Consider the following 15,540-nt stretch of genomic DNA (forward strand, 5'->3'; position numbering starts at 1 on the left):
AATTGAAAAGGTGGCATGGTAAAGATCATGGAACTGTCTTCTGTTGTTCTGATAGTTTTGTTTGAGAGGGGGACATTTTTGAGGCACCTCGGCTGCTGGCTCTTGGATCAATATTTTGATTTTGTTTTGAAAACAAAACACACCTTTGAAAAATACTATATAATCACACTGAAAGTATTTCACAAAAATGGTGTACAAAAAAACGAGAACTTTGTATTGAGAGCATTTTTACAGGTTGCTATACAAACATGCATTAAATTTACAATTTTCTAGAAACACTGACGAAATAAAAAATGTTAATTTATTGATGATAACCATAAACTCTTTTTTTAAGCGATATAAAAAAGCTTAAGATAATGTTTTTGAAACAAAAGTCAGATAAAACTTATCCACTTGTTAATCCAAACAGGTGTCACATGCCATTTATGTATACATACAAATGTCACTATCAATTTTTTGACAAGGATTATTTTAGAAATGTTTTGAAATTTGTTATCTAGCTATGTATGTACCTACCTTATTTTTAACTACCAATTTAGAAAATTTGAATTTATTTTTTACAAATGGACAGTTTATATTTCTAAGATCTCGGAGATATGTATTTGTATTCTCAGAGATATAAACAACATAATTTCTCATAAATATTTCTCGTTATTGCTGTCAGAAGTCTGAGAGTACAATTGATATGATTCGATTACTCATCGCACAATTCAAAAAAAAAAAATTGTTGATAGCCGTTTAAAGTTTTGATTCAAAATTTCGGTCATTAGGTTTCCTGAAAGCAACAAATCATTTAGTAACATTTTTTGTATAGATTTTCGACTGTGTTTCTTTTTGATTAGAAATTAGAATATTTACATACATATGTATTAATCGATTGGAAATCACCCAAAAGAAAAAGTTATTTTTCGCTAAAAAAAATTAATTTTTCTATTGTCCGGACGGAACTTCATTTTTCTGAACAGCTGATGCTTTAATTTTCAAAAGTAAAACGAATTGTTCCATTGATTTGAGTTCCAATTTTACACAATGAATGCGTTCAATCTCGTGTTGGATAGGGTATCTTGAATAGGTGTATTTTTAGATACCTTGTTCAACGAGTTGGATTGCTGTATTGAGATAGCTGTGAAAAAATAAAAACAACTTCCAGCTATTTACAAAAAGCAGACAAATATTTAAGCTAACTCATATTTTTTATTTTTATTTCGAATTTCTTCTCATCAAATATTGCCCCTTAGGTTAGGTTAGGTTGGAGTGGCTGTCCAGATGTCATTGACGCACATAGACCTCAAGGGTCCATTGTGATACCACTAATGAGGTTACTCATGGGAGAGTAATGAACTTAAACAAACTATTTTGTACTTTTAATAAAGTTAGAGAGACATTTTATGTCAATCGTTGCCAGTTCACTGGTATTATGGAAGAAGGGATTACCGAGAAAGTTATTCCTTCTAATGGAGAGTGCTGGACATGTACATAGAAGGTGTTGGATCGTTTCCTCTTCCTCCTCGTCCATGCAGCTTCTACAGAAGTCATTTTTGTAGACCCCTAGCCTCTGAGCATGTCTTCCTATGAGGCAGTGTCCTGTTATTACTCCAATTGTAGAGCTTATACTTTGTCTGCTCAGGGATATCAAGCCTTTTGACGGTTTTAAGTCTATGCTTGGCCATATTTGCTTGGTTGCTAGGCAGGTGGTACTCTGTGACCATTTAGCATTTGTTGATTCTAGAGCATATTGTAGCATGTAGCAAGTGGTGTTCCTATGTTATGTTTTTGTCTAACATGAGGCAGAAGTGTTCCGTTTTTGGCGAGCTCATCGGCTTTACAATTTCCCGGAATGTCTCTGTGGCCCGGCACCCACATGAGGTGAATGTTAAACTGTTCCGCCATCTCATTCAGAGATGATCGACAATCGTGGACTGTTTGAGAGTTTGTGGAGACAGACGCGAGAGATTTAAGAGCGGCTTGGCTGTCTGAGAAGATTCGTATATCCTTACAAGATATAACGTTTTCTTTAAGCCAGGATAGTGCTTCTTTAATGGCCATTACTTCGAACTGGAATACATTACATTGATTTGGAAGTCTATAGGATAGACTGAGATTCAGTTGTTCTGAAAAGATACCACTTCCAACTCCGTGATCGGTCTTTGAACCGTCAGTATAGAAGTGTACCGCATCGTCTTCCAGGGGTCTCTCTTCTTCCTAGGAGGATCTCGAAGGGATGGACACATGGAAGATTTTATACCGAATACCATTTTTGGGGTGGTATAGTCTAAGCGATCTGGGATAGATCTGAAACTGTCTCGAATAGTATTGTTACTGGTCCATTGAGAGGCTGCTCTAAGCCCTACACATGAGTTGGCAGCCACCTTCTTGGAGAAGATGTCAAGTGGTGTTAGGTTTAAAAGCACTTCCAGTGCTGCGGTTGGTGTTGAGCAAAGTGCTCCTGTGATGCACATACCTGGACTTTGATGAGCTTATTTAGATTTACCATCTTGTCCAGTGCGGTCCACCATACGACAGCTCCATAAATGAGTATCGGTCTGATTACCGAAGTGTATAGCCAGTGGGTTATTTCTAGGGAGAAGCCCCATTTTGATCCTATGGCCTTTTTACAAGTAAAAAGCGCTACAGTAGCCTTTTTTACTCTTTCATCAATATTTGCCCTTTAATTTAGTTTTTTGTCTAAAATGAGGCCCAAATATTTAGCTTGGTCGGAAAAGCTTAATGGTATTCCCCTAATCTTGGGTGGGCTAATCTGAGGAATTGTATATCTTCTCGAAAAGAGTATTAATTCTGTTTTGTGTGGGTTGACGTCCAATCCACATTGCTTAGCCCATTTAGTAAGCCTGTTTAGGGCATTTTGTAGGAGTTCCGAGAGAACTTGGGGGTGCTTCCCCGATATGGATATCGCAACGTCGTCAGCATAGGCAATCACCTTGCAACCCTCTGCTTCCAATCCTGTAAGTAGGTCGTTTTCTACCATGTTCCATAAAAGAGGCGAAAGGACTCCACCTTGGGGAGTGCCTCGATTCACCGATCTGGTGGTAGTAAAACTTCTCATGCTAGAAGTTATTGTCCTGCTTTTGAGCATGAGACTTATAAGATCTATGAGTGATTTCTCTAATTTCAGCTTATCCATTGCTGTTGTGATCGCCTGGTAACTGACGTTGTTGAAATATCTAGGAACGCTTCTAAGTTATATTCTTTGTATTCGAGAGAATGTTCAATAATACGTACCAGCGAGTGAAGTGCTGACTCTACTGATTTTAGCTTAGAGTAAGCATGTTGAGCTTCTACTCTGAACGTCGAACTTGTCGAGTTGTAGAAGCTGAGTAAGGTCAATGATTCTCGAGAATTTTCTCCAGATGAGTCCTGAAACTAAAGGACGTTCTTATCCCTCTACCTTCCCAAAATCATCATCCATTCCCACATAAACAAGGCATACCGGCCTACGCTTATGTCACCAACTCCCATCCCACCTTCCACGTTTGTAATGGCGAAAAAGCTAGCAACGATCCTATCTCCTATACTCCTTCTCACTCTAGGTAACCTAGCTGAATTGCTGTTACCGAATCCCAATCTTTCCTTACAAGTCAGAATGATGAATTAACGTCAACTGACTCCTCACCCTTTCTCTTCCTCCCCACCACCTCTCATCATTATTGGGCTGGATCTAAGGTGTTAAACGACCCGTGCCGATGATCAGCCTGGCTGGGGGCCCAATTCAAAAATAGCCCAGTCTCTAACGGAGTATCCGGATACCTGGCGACCTCCGGATTAACTAGCCTTATCTGTACATGCGAATCTCTGTGCAGATGGACCTCTTTTCTTCGCATCTCGTGGGACCAAAATGAACAAAACCAACAACAAAAACAAAAACACATGTGAGACCGGTATCACTTCAGGACCGGGCGGCAGCTTGGTGTCAAAGCCTGCTGTCGTATCTCTTGCGGCCAACACAGAGAAGGGAGTAGTGGCTAACCATGGACCCTCCTCTGCTGTTGGTAGCAACGAGAATAAAAAGGTAGCGATACCTAATTTCAGTAGTGGCAGGGTTGTGAAAAATGGCCCTACCACTACTACTGAGAACACTTCCAGAAATGGAAAAATCTCTAAAGGTCTTTATAGACAAAGGCGGCATGCGGCGAGAATCTTGAAGGCCTCTGGTGCATCATCGGGGGCTGAAAAGACACCGCAGCAAACCGCTAGCGTCGAATGGGCCAAAAGCATAATTGCTACAACTAGATCCAATAAGGACTCTACGTCCAAAAGAGAAAGATCTCTTGAGGGGGCCGCACCGACACCAAAACGGCCTCGGGTGCATAACACGAGCACCCCCCTCAATCCCATCAGGAAACAATCTAGTTTCAGTGACGTCGCGAAGGGCAAAGTCGTGGTTGCGGTCATTGACAGGAGCGATGATGATGGCACAATATCGGCTGATCGTTGGCAGTTGGTCAAGGTTAAGCTCTCGGGTGGCTTTTTGAGCATTTTGAGAGAGCTTCCAGGACCACTTCCTTCCATAAGCGATGGGGGTTGGCATCAAGGCCATGTCAAACTCATGGTTTGTGGCGACCAGAGATCTTGTGACCTTTACAAGCTTGCTGTCAGCCGGTTAGGTGAAGTTTGGCCAGGTGCGAAGCTCGAGGTTGTCGCTGTGGAAGACATTCCCAGCAGACCTAGAGCCCGTATCTGGATACCGATTGAACCTGCTGGTATCGAGGACATTCTCGAGATGGTCAAAGTGTGTAACCCGTCCCTTCCGACGCATAACTGGAAAATAGCCAAGCTAGAGGAGGTGAAGGGTCTTTATAGGAGCGCCATTGTGGTACTCAATAAAGAATCCTTGGCTCCTCTAGCCCTAAACGAGGGCTCCATAAACTATGGTTTCGAAACCATTAAAATTCGAATATATAAAAAATATGAGGTTAACGCGGAAAGCGGGCCTCCAAAAACTACCGAAGGTGAACTAGCGGTTGGTGAACCTGGGACGTCGTCTTCTCTCCTAACAGAGGGTGACGATGCACTCTTGTCCTCTCCAATCGCGAATGCACCCTCTACAAAAGTCGTGGACAGTCCATCCTTAATGGAGACTGAGGACGACCTTAACATGATCCTTCTGAGCGAGGACGAACTCTTGGGTTCATCCTCAGACACAGAGGATCAAAAACAAAACCGTGGTGGAGGTTGATCTGCCTAATTGTAGCCAAAATGCTGCAGTTAGTACAGATTAATCTCCAACACTCCATAAAGGCCTCGGCCTCACTTCTTCTCCGTCTGGCGACTAACGGGGAAGATATTGTCCTGATCCAAGAGCCATGGGTTGCAGGATCCGTTGTTCGAGGACTCAGGACTCCTGGATACTACACACTTTGTGTGACAGATAAAGGTGAACCTAGATCTTGCATACTAGTGAAACGTAGCATTAATGTATTTTTACTCCATCGTTTCAGTGACAAAGATACCACCGTAGCTAGGCTAGAAACAACCAAAGGAAGTTTCTGGCTGGTATCGGCGTATCTTGGGCATGACCACCTTGGCCCTCTCCCTGGAAAAACCCTGGAGAAAGTCGTCGCTGAAGCGGAAAGGCAAAGGATCCGCCTAATTATTGGGAGCGATGCTAACGCTCATCATACTGTATGGGGCAGTACGAATATCAACGACAGAGGTGAGTCTCTTTTTGATTATATTCTTGGTACTAACCTCTTAGTAAGTAATGTTGGTAATGAACCAATTTTCATAACTAAAACTCGACAAGAAGTCTTAGACACAACTCTTGTCTCAGATAGTATACACCATATGATCTTGGACTGGAAAGTATCCAAAGAACACTCGTTCTCTGATCATAGATATATCCAGTTCAATATAAATGTGGATGATAACCCGAGTCCATTGACTTTTCGAAACTATCGGAAAACTGACTGGGCCTTATACAGGAACTCATTACAGAGTTTACTAGAACCTGGACTATCTAGTCCTTCCTCTAACGCTAACGAACTTGACAACAAAGTCAATGACCTTACCTCAGCTATGAACAGATCGCTAGAAATTGCTTGTCCACTTATACACATAAGAGGAAAGAGGAAACCACAATGGTGGGCCTCAGAGCTTGACTCGCTCAGGAAGGAATGCAGGAAACTTTTCAACCGAGCCAAAGCTGCAAGACTAGCCTCTCATTGGGACTCCTACAAAGAATCCCTAAGAATCTACAAGAAGGCACTAAGGAAATCCAAGCGATCTTCTTGGCGATCCTTCTGTGGCATGATAGAAGAAACTTCTGAAGCCTCTAGGTTACGGAAAATTCTTTCAACTAATCCAGCTATGCCAAGCTGCTTGAAAAATGCAGACGGCTCCTGGACTAATTCAAGTAATGAATCACTGAACCTACTATTGGACACTCACTTTCCTGGTAGTTCTCTTACCGAAACTTGCAACAGCTTTGCACGTTCAAGTTCAAATACAACATATCCACAAGGTCTGATCACAAAGGATAAGTTACAATGGGCTCTCAACAGCTTCAAACCATTTAAAGCTGCAGGACCAGATGGAATAATACCAGCAGAATTACAAAAAGCCTCTGATATAATTGCACCAATCCTTGAGGCAATTTTTACCAGCTGTCTTTACCTGGTCCATGTTCCCTCGGCATGGAGAGAAGTTAAAGTTGTCTTTATACCTAAAGCAGGTAAATGCTCCCAAGTTAATCCTAAAGATTTACGACCTATAAGTCTATCATCACTCCTTCTTAAGACCCTGGAAAGATTGAACGATATCCATTTAAGGGCACGTATCGATACAAGACTTCTGTCTTCGTCTCAACATGCCTACTGTAAGGGTAAATCGGTGGAAACAGCGTTACACACTTTAGTACGCACCATCGAATATTCCCTCCATCATAAAGAGTTCACTATGGTTGCTTTCCTTGACATCGAAGGTGCCTTTAACAACGTGGACACATCTGCAATCACTTCTGCACTGACATCTCTAAATGTAGAGAGTTCGCTTCGGGAGTTAATTCATTTAATGCTTACTAGCAGAATAATTAATTCAAAACTGGGCAACTCTTCTAGTAGACGATTCGTTAGTAGAGGGACACCGCAAGGTGGTGTTCTATCCCCTCTCCTCTGGAACCTAGTGGTGAATGAAATCCTAACTAGTCTGGATGCGGAGGGTTTCAGAGTGATAGCCTATGCGGACGACGTTGCTATAGCAGTTTCAGGAAAGCATCTTAATATCCTAAAAGAACTCTTACAAAATGCCTTGGACAGACTAATACTCTGGGCTGATCGGTGTGGACTGGGTGTTAACCCACACAAAACCGATCTGGTCTTATTTTCGAGGAGATACAAAATTCCATTTGTCAACCCTCCTTACATTAAAGGAATCCAATTAAAATTCTCAGACGAGGCCAAATACCTAGGTCTTGTCTTAGACAAAAAACTAAATTGGAAACGCAACATACAGGAAAGAGTCAAAAAAGCTACTGTAGCTCTCTTTTCTTGCAAAAAAGCTATTGGTAATAAATGGGGTTTACAACCCAGAATCACGCATTGGCTATACACATCGGTAATCAGACCGATTTTAACGTACGGTGTGGCAGTATGGTGGACTGCTTTAGAGAAAGGTATAAACAGGGATAAGTTGAATAAAGTTCAACGTTCAGCCTGCCTATGTATAAGCGGATCGCTTCGCACGACCCCGTCTGCGGCACTGGACACCTTGCTCTACCTTACACCTCTTGACATATTTAGTAAACAAATAGCTGCAAGCTCTGCTATCCGCCTCAATGCTTCGTCGCAGTGGACTAACAACAACATTGGCCACTCCGTAATTCTAAGGTACTTAGAATCAATTCCAAAGCACACAGACTACACCATCCCCCAACTACAATTCGATAGGAATTTCCAGATTTCTATACCTACCAGATCTTTTTGGGAGGATAGGACATTCTTAGAGGATGAGTCAATCCACTTTTACACAGATGGCTCAAAGACCAAAGAAGGGGTTGGTGGTGGTGTGTACTCTGAACGACTGAAATTAAGTCTCTCATTCCGCCTTCCCAATCATTGTAGCGTGTTCCAGGCGGAACTTTTGGCGATTAAGGAAGTCTTGTCTTGGCTCAAAGAAAACGTGATATCAACATCTGATATCCGTATTTTCTCCGACAGCCAGGCCGCTATCAAATCTCTGGACTCAGTCTCTACAAACTCTATAACAGTCCATAACTGTCGATCATCTCTAATGGAGATGGCGCAACAGTTTAATATTCACCTTTGCTGGGTGCCGGGCCATAGAGACATTCCAGGTAACTGTAAGGCAGATGAACTCGCCAGGAACGGTACAGTACAACCCATCCTACCACGTTTGGCAAGTACTGGCATACCAATCGCTACTTGTAAACTGCTACTAATGCAAGACGCTGTGAGGAGGGCAGGCACCAGGTGGACCAACATCACCACGTGTCAAGCCACAAAAAACATCTGGCCAACACTGGATTTAAAACGTTCAAGGTGCTTGCTCTCTCTAAGCAGATCGCATATAAGCTCGATAATAGGTGTCATAACCGGACACTGTCTAATAGGAAAGCACGCCATGAGACTAGGCGTATTCTCAAATGACTTTTGCAGAAGCTGTATGGACGAGGAAGAGGAAGAAACGGTTCTTCATCTTCTCTGCACATGCCCTGCTCTAGCTCGAAAACGCAAGAATTACCTAGGAGAATTCTTCTTTAACGATCTAAACGATCTAAATCATATCGGGATAATCAGCCTCTCACGTTTCGTAAGAGACTCTAACTGGTTCCATTGAGCTTAGGAGGAAGCCTCAAGATTCATGTGGTATCACAATGGGCCATTAAACTGGCCTAAGTGTGTCCGTTCCATCTTGGACAGCCACTATAACCTAACCTAACCTAACCTAAGCATGTTGAGCTGTGGAAATGAGACATGGTTTTAAATTATGTATGATGTAAATTTCAATCAATCTTTCCAAGGTTTTAAGAAGGAAGGATGATAGGCTGATTGGTCATAGATCTTTAGGGTTAACGTGTGAGGGTTTCCCTGCTTTAGGAATGAAGACTACTTTTGCCATTCTCCAGGCTTTGGGAATATATCTCAACCTTACATAGCTTGTTAGAATGATATACAATGGTGGAATGATCATGTCTGAGCATTTTTGTAGTTCGGGCGAAATGATTCCGTCTGGTCCTGGAGATTTATATGGATCAAAGCTGTGTATGGCCCATTGCAGTTTTTCCCGCGTTATTAGATCAACTAAATCGCTTGTATAACCTAGAGACTCTGATGTTAAGTCATTGATTATGTTAGAGCTACCTGGAAAGTGGGTGTCTAATAACAGACTAAGAGATTTTTCATCTGTGATAATCCACGTGCCTGCTTCTGTCTTTAAAGCACTGGGTATTGTTGGACTTTTTGAGAGAATTTTCCTGAGTCTTGAGGCTTCTGAAGTATTTTCTATTTTACCACAAAAGTTTCTTCAAGAAGACCTCTTAATCTTCCTTAATTCTTTTTTATATTGCTTTAGAGCTTGTTTGTATAAGTTCCAGTCAGAAGGAGACCTAGTGTACTTACATAGATCTGTTGAAGAGTTTGCGACTGCTCTTTCTGAATAGTTCTAGTTCTTTACGATACCAATGAGGTTTCATTTTACCCTTTAAAATGGTTACAGGGCATGAAGATCTCATTGATTCATTTAAGGCTTCGGTGAGATGATTTACAGAAAGGTCTAGTTCATCTTTACTGAAGGAGCTTTTAAGAAGGTTGTGATCAAGCAGTTGTACTAGTACCTCCCTATATCGCTCCCAGTTTGTATTCCTGTGATTTCGAAAACACGTAGATGTATTTGCCACATCTTTGAGCTCAAACTGAATGTATTTGTGGTCAGAGAAGGAATTCTCTTTTGAGACATGCCAGTTTGAAATCAGATTGTGGATCGAGTCAGAGGTAAGTGTAATATCTAGTACCTCTTTCCTATTCTTGGTTACAAAAGTGGGTTCATTACCAATATTACTTATGAGTAGGTTAGTGCTTAGTAAATAATCAAATAAGTACTCACCTCTCTCATTTATATCAGAGTTACCTCATACCGTGTGATGGTCGTAAGCGTCTGAACCAATTAGGAGACCAACTTTTTCGATTGCGCGTCCGCAATTGCCTTTCTCAAGGTGGTTCCTGGAATTGGGCTGTCGTGGCCAAGGTAGGATTATATGAGCCAGTAGGTGGCTTTATCCGTTGTGAAGACAGCGGTGGTGGTGTCCTTGTCGCTGTAATTGGGGAGTAAAAATATGTTTAAGTCTTTTTTTACTAACATGCATGACCTTGGTTCACCTTTCTCCGATGCATACAATATTTTATAGCCAGGAGTTCTGAGACCTCTGATGATGGAGTTTGACACCCACGGCTCCTGTATTAAGACGATGTCTTCCTTGCTCATATGCAGTCGGAGTATCAGGTTGTTTGTGGCCATGATGGCGTGATGGAGATTAATCTGTACTAATCGCAGCATTGCTACTTTTAGTCAGATCAACCTTCCTCACTCAGAGTGATGCCTAAGGTGGCATCTTCAGTCTCCATGTCGGAGTTACTGTCAACTGTAATTTCAGCCTCCACGTCGGATGGCTCATTTAGGGCTGTGGATGTCGATGGTTCCACTTGTGGTGTTGCATCGGCTTCCATTATTGTTGTCAATGAAGCGTTTCCTTCCCGTGAAGGGGCTTCTGTGGGGGGCGTGTTTAGCTTTATCTTCATCTTTTTTATATATACGGATCATGATTTCATCAAAACCATACCTAATCACGCCTTTGGTCGCGGCAAGTGGAGCCAGTGATACCCTATTGATCAGCACGAGAGCCGATCTAGAGTGACCCACTGTCTCCTTGTCAACCTTTGGTACTTTCAAGTCGTTCTGATCATGTATGGACAGTTGTGAAGAGCCGGGACCATTATACGTATATATATTGCCCCTTGTTCTTAAAGAACTTTTGCAATTTCTTGGAAAATTGTTATTAGCCGGGTTTTTGGGTCTCGGAGCTGGTCCTTTTTCTTTCTGCACTCCTCCAAGAAGACCAGAGTGGGTTTATGTTCCCAATCTTAAAAAAAGGGCATAGAATGGTTCTTCTTTGGGGTTTTGAATCGTCTGAAGGAATAACTTACATTTCCTTTCAGCGACCTTATTTGCTTGTACATATGTAGCTCCACAAGCTGTCCGCCTCTGTCTCCATTTATACATAAAAACAAAAAAGTTTGATTTATTTATTTCCACAAGATTATTATATGTTTACCTGCATTTTGTTCTACCTTTGGAATAGGATGAGGTTCTTGAACTTCAGAATGCTGGACACTAGACTGGAGCAAATTGGTCTCTGACAAAACGAGAACAATAATAAGTCAATTTTGAAGTTTGAAAAAATAGATCATAATTACCTCCTAAAATTTAAAGGCAAATAGCTTCTTCATCGTATAATATGTACAGAACATCCTCAAATACAACTTCAACTAACATTTTGTATCTTTTTGTTTACCAACAAATACAAAAAGCTGAAATCAATTTTCAAGTTTCTTGAAATTTAACCATGTGTTGAATCAGCTGCTCTGTCAGATACCTATGTACTGTACATACCCCAGAAATTCTTGGATACCTTTGGATTCCTTTTTTGACATCTCAGCTGTTTTTAATCAGCTGTTATTTTATACGTAAAACAATTACAAAAAGGTATCTGGATCCACTATCGGTCTGAGATTGAATGCAGCCAATTTCAATGGCATATTTCTGACAGTAAACATTTTTGGTGGATTTCAATAAGGACATTTTTTTCAATGACAGACATTAAAACAATATTAAATGATTGGTTTCAATTATGAAAACTAATGATAGCTTTAATTGGACCATACATTCTTTTCTGACAGAAATCAGTGGAACGATGTTTTCACTTTTGGACATAAAATAATCAGATATTCAGAAAAATTAATTTCCGTCCACAAAAAAAAGAAAAATACATTTTTCGTGAACAATAACTCAACATATAATCCTTAATTTCCTAAAAACTTCTTTGAGTGATTTCCTATCGATCAATAAACAATTTGTATTTCTAATAAAAAGGTAACATTGTGAAATATTCATTAAAAATTTATCCAGATTGATTTCAATTACGCTATAACTGGCTATTAACTGATCCCTTAATGTTTTGGTAACATTTACGTAATTTAATTTGCTTACAGGAATTTAAAACCTTTGACTTCATAACAGCGGAGTTTATTTTCATTCGAACACCTGAGATGCACATTTTTTGTTGCTGCTCCATCATCTCCAATCCTGGGCGTCCTCAAGCATCCAACAAAATTTTGTTCATTCTCGAAGAAGTCCCGTAACCAATTACGTGTTCTCCATATTAATTGAACAAGCAAGCTTCGAATAATTCTTCGTCATGATACTTACATATATATGTTTATACATATAATATATTTAGCTGAAACTATGAAGACTCATAATATTAGGCAGGTTCAGGCGACGTAAGGCAAGTTTCTGGTATCTGATTGGCTAGCTGTCAAAAAATTACCTTGCAATTAAGGCAACTTTAATGGAAAGTTGACTGGAATGTTAGTCAAGAAAAATCTCCCTAACTATCAAATGAAGTCAGCTTATGTCAAAATGACAGTAAACCATGTTTTTTCACTCAACTGAAAGTTGAACTTTATTTCTCTGATTTTTTTATTTTCTGACCAATTTTATGTTTTGTAGAAAAAGATTCCTTGTCAAATTGGAAAAGAAATAAGTAATGTATTTTTTCAATACAAAATACAAATATTAAATGACATGTAGCTTGCCTAAACCTAAGGAGTGTTTTGTAAACAATATTGTTTTTGGTAGTTTTTGTAAGATGAACTGAAGGTCAAAGTTGGTGAAGTAAAGTTCTGAGTTTGAAATTTATGACACTTGAAAAAGTAACTTGACAGCTAAAGCTAAGTACACATGATTGGAGGATTGGGCTTGAAACTCAAGCTCATCCCAGCTAAGGACATCCCTAAACAACCGAAGGCTCGCATCTGGTTGGAACCTGGACAGCCTCTCCAGCCGAATCTCTTGAGCTACTGATGAAGACGTACTTTCCGGGTTGCGAGAATCCGCGAAGGATTTCAGATCAATAAGTTAACATCTTTTGTGCTTAAAACCTTGGAGCGCATTCTTGATTACCATATTAGAGAAATCCTAGTTGGACGACCCCTCGAAAGCTCTCAGCGTGCTTATCTTAAGGGCAAATTTACGGAGACTGCCCTCCATGAGGTAGAGCGTACTGTAGATCAAACAATCCATTATAAAGAATTTACTCTTGCCACCTTCCTAGACAGAGAAGGTACTTAACATTTTAACAACGTCCTTACAGAATCCATAGAAGTATCGCTCGTTAAGTTCGGTGTAGAAGACTCCATTCGAGAAAGGATTATTTCCATGCTCAGTGGTAGGAAGATTCGAGCCACTCTAGGCAATACAATCGCAACAAAACACGTGAGTAAGGAAACACCCCAGGGTGGTGTCCTTTCGCCTCTTCTATGGCTTCTGGTCATGGATACAATTCTCTTTAAATTAGAGATATGTGGAGTGAAGCCGGTATCCCACGCGGGTGATTTGGTGCTATTGGTGTCAGGAAAGTACACCTCTGCGATTAGTGAAATCACGGAGTCAGCTTTGAAGAAAGTCAGCAGCTGGGCCATGAGTTGTGGACCAAGAGTTAACCAAAGTAAAACTGAACTGTTGCTTTTTACCACCAAAACTAACGTACCGCCTTTCATGCTACCTCGACTCAACGGTCAAATCCTATCATTGTCTTTCAGTGCAAGATCTTTGGGAGTTATACTCGACCCTAAACTAAACTGGAAACTAAATATTGAAGTACGGGTTAAGAAGGCCTATGTTACCTTCTACGCCTGCAGCAAAACTTTCGGCAAAAAGTGGGGACTCGAAGATGATTTTATGGACGTACACAGACGTACTACGTCCAATCTTAACATATGGTTCGATTGTGTGGTGGCCTGCTCTTAGCAAAGCCTATAATATTGATAACCTAAAGAAGGTTCAGAGAACAGCTTTCGTGGGCACCACGAGGGCCATGCGTACTTGCCCAACGGACGCTTTAAACGTTATTTTGGATCTTCTACCAATCGACCTTTTTATTAAATACATAGTTTCCTGCAGCGCTATTAGGCTGAAGAAATCAAACAGCTGGTTGTCAAAACGTTATGGTCACAGCAACACAACGAAATTGATTCCCTCAGATATTATCTCGGTAGACACTGACTATTGCACTCCTACTTTGAGCCTTAGTAAGGGTTTTAAGGTTATTTTCCCATCCAGAGAAGATTGGGAGGATGACATCGTGGCGATAGGTTTCGACACAACCATCTTTACTGACGGCTCAAAAATAGAGTGCGGAGTTGGTTCTGGGATCTTTTCTGAGTCCCTTAATGTAGCCAAATCCTTTAGGCTTCCTGACTTTGCTAGCGTTTTTCAGGCTTAAATGCTGGCAATAAGCAGTACGGCAGCTGTCAAAGCCATTACCTCGGCCATATCCTCAGCTAAATTGGTACAGGAATGTCGCGATGAGCTTGCGAGCCTGAATAAAATACTTTGGAAAAGCATTCTTTCACGAACTTGATGAGCTATCTGAGACAAAGATTAGAGACCTAATCTTTTTTCAAAATGCGACAAAATGGCTCTAACATAATCGCTATTAAGCTTCTCTATAAATCTATCCCTTTCAATCAAAGGTCAAACGAGTTTTTGGTATCAAAACGGCGCACTACAGCGTTAATTGGATCTCAGGCTAGGTTGCCTTGAGATCGCCATTTCTACCAATAGGGTAATAAAGTTCAGCTTTCAGTTGAATGAAAAATCATGATCAACCATCATTTTGACATATGTATGTAGACTTGACTTGATAGCTAGGGAGATTTTTATTGTTATTCTTGTTTTTATGTTGTCTTAATTGGAAGGCAATTTGGCAGCTGGCCAATCAGATATTTGAAACTTGGCTTACTTTCAAGTCCCTTATGTGTTCTCGACCTGCCCATTCATGGCTTATTTTCTATCAAAAATTGTTCTTTTTCTACTTCTTACAATCCTTTGAACTCGTCTAAATACCAATTTTTTGTATTTACAAATAATTGGACAGTTAATCGCATATTAAATGATGTTTGGATATTAAATTATGTTCCTGCCAAAAACATTTTGCAATTTGTAGTTGGATGAAAGTTTTTGAAGTTGTACTTTTATACATTTTTTTTAAACACGACCTGTTATTTTTATATTGTGGGCGCACTAAAGGGGTTATGAACACCCTTATAATGATTAAACACAGTGCTAGCAATTAGGAAAGGGGGATAGGATTAGAAAGGAGAAACCGATGCACATTGGTTTTGAATGTCTGCACATTGTAATGAGTGAGAAATATTGAGCCTGGTAAAGCATTCCAAATTCGTGTAGTGCAGCTAAAGAAAGAATCTCTGTACTTAACAGTACGTCCGA

The sequence above is a fragment of the Eupeodes corollae genome, chromosome 1 (genome assembly GCF_945859685.1).
Source record: "Eupeodes corollae chromosome 1, idEupCoro1.1, whole genome shotgun sequence".
Taxonomy (NCBI): domain Eukaryota; kingdom Metazoa; phylum Arthropoda; class Insecta; order Diptera; family Syrphidae; genus Eupeodes; species Eupeodes corollae.